Source organism: Schistocerca nitens, chromosome 7, assembly GCF_023898315.1.
Source record: "Schistocerca nitens isolate TAMUIC-IGC-003100 chromosome 7, iqSchNite1.1, whole genome shotgun sequence".
In the NCBI taxonomy this organism is placed as follows: domain Eukaryota; kingdom Metazoa; phylum Arthropoda; class Insecta; order Orthoptera; family Acrididae; genus Schistocerca; species Schistocerca nitens.
The window spans coordinates 274,895,118-274,897,332 of NC_064620.1; positions in this window are offsets into that span (position 1 = coordinate 274,895,118).

A 2,215-nucleotide genomic window follows, 5' to 3' on the forward strand; every position below is an offset into this window, starting at 1 on the left:
TATTTATTTACTTATTTTAGAACATTTGTTCCTACATAGCTACAATGGACAGTCTTTTAAAAAATAGATATGATTTTTTAAAGTAATTTGTGAACTTATTTCGTATAGTAAACACATAGCCTATATTGAATTGTCCTCAAGATGGCCATAAGTGATGCCTGAACCATATCTTCTCTTTTTGTAAAATCTCTACAGACAGATCACCAAGGCAATGTAGACAAACTGAATACATTTCTCAATTCACTACTAATGTGACACACATCAGTGGCTGCAGAAATGTAGTTGTTGGTTTTTTCACACAATGTTGTGCTAGCATGAAGGCCATTCCTTGGGATAGCATTCCAGAACAATAACAGGAGGACAGAGACCTATGTTTTATGCTCGAGTAACAGCAGTCCAGACATGCGCCCAAACTGCAAGCTTATTTGTATTGCAAATCCTAGTGGGCACTTTTACACCGACAAAAGTCCAGCACCAAGTTTTTGTGGCCTTCCACAATTTGGTGTATCAGGCAGTGAGAGCTACTGTCAAGTTGTTAACAAAAAGTGGTTTGGTCAGGAATCAATAAAGACAGCCAAAAAGGGGCTCCAGCGAGCCATAGACATCAACAGTGCAAGATTGGTACCCATGTATCGGCATCCCTCGGCACCCTAATCACACTTCGCACATGTTCATGTTGATCTGGTGGGACATTTGCCATTTACAGGAAACTTTAGTTACTTATTAATAGTGGCTGACAAATTCACATGCCTGCATGCGGGAGCTTTTGTAAACAGCTGGATAGCATGTTTTGGGATATCTCAAATGGTAACAACAGACTGTGAAAGGAAATCCAAGTTGTTACTGTTCTAAGAGCTCCGACGACTTTGTAGCTGCTTGAATATTATATCACGCAGTAACAGGCTGGTAGAGAGGTTCCACAGGAACTTGAAGGTGGCCATTATGTGCCAGGGAGAGCAGTGGACTGAGACATTACCCCTGATACTACAGTCAAGGAAGATTTAGGCTACATCACAGCTCGACTGGTGTATGAAGAGCATCTGAGACTTCCAAATGAAAACATCTGTGTCAAACTAAGACTTCCGCCTACTGAGGAAGCCACAATGGAATTTGGAAAGCTTCTTCAAAGAATCATGGCCCAAATGCGACCTTTGCCCCAAAAACGCATGGTACTGAACCTATCTTTGTCCACAAAGACCTACAAAAGACCTACCATATTTGTAGGATGTTATGGTACAAACACTTATAAGACTTCCTTGCAGAGCACAATATAAAGTTACCCAACATGGAGCAAACATTTTCAAGATAGCGTGGAATGATGGTGAAGGAATGGTCTTCATCAAACGGGTGAAGCTAGCCCACGTGGAGGACAGCTCAATGGATCAGGGGCGACAGGTTACACCGCCTGCTCCATTGGGCTCTAACTTCAGGCCATTGCGTCCAAAGCAAATAATGGGGTCCTTTGACAATGTGGTGGAAAACTTGCTGGCGCACAAGTATCATCTATTACAAAGTTCTCCACATTATCTGAAAGTGGTACCAAGAGCAGGGAGAGCAGTAAAATGCCAGTTCCCCAACATGCCTGGTGGTCTAGGCTCTTAAAAGCAGGAGGAGGGGAGGGGGTGGGAGGGGCTGATGTAGCGACCACAGGATCGACCGATCAGTCACAAACAAACAAAAGGCAAATTGTGTGTTGTATATTTCTGTGTTGTGCCCTATTTTCTTATCCATTGCGCACCTTTGCTTGTTGTACAAAGTTTTCTTGTAGTATAAAGTGAGGTAAAATAAACATGTGTATTTTGAGATCACATCTACTTAATCATTGTAGTGTGTATTTACTTCATGAACTTAAAAATCCTACAGATCCAACAACCTAAACATCTCACCAAAAGAAGACATACCAAACAGCGCAATTCTGCTCCATTTGTATTTGTTGGGTCATTTGCAATGACAGAAAATTTTTGAAACCATGTAGTCAGATAGGATTGACTATGGAACAAAGAATTTTCATCTACCATCTGTCGTGCATACAGGATAGTGGAAAACGCTTAGGAAATTTTAAGTTTCAAATTTGGTGTATTTCAAACGCCTGTTCCTCTGTCTCTTGACAAAACTTATGTAGCAGTACTGCCATGTTGTTATTTAGGGCCTACACAATTACTTAAGGAGGAAATTGTGTCTTACTGTCATCCAGGTCAGACAGACAGTGAAAATA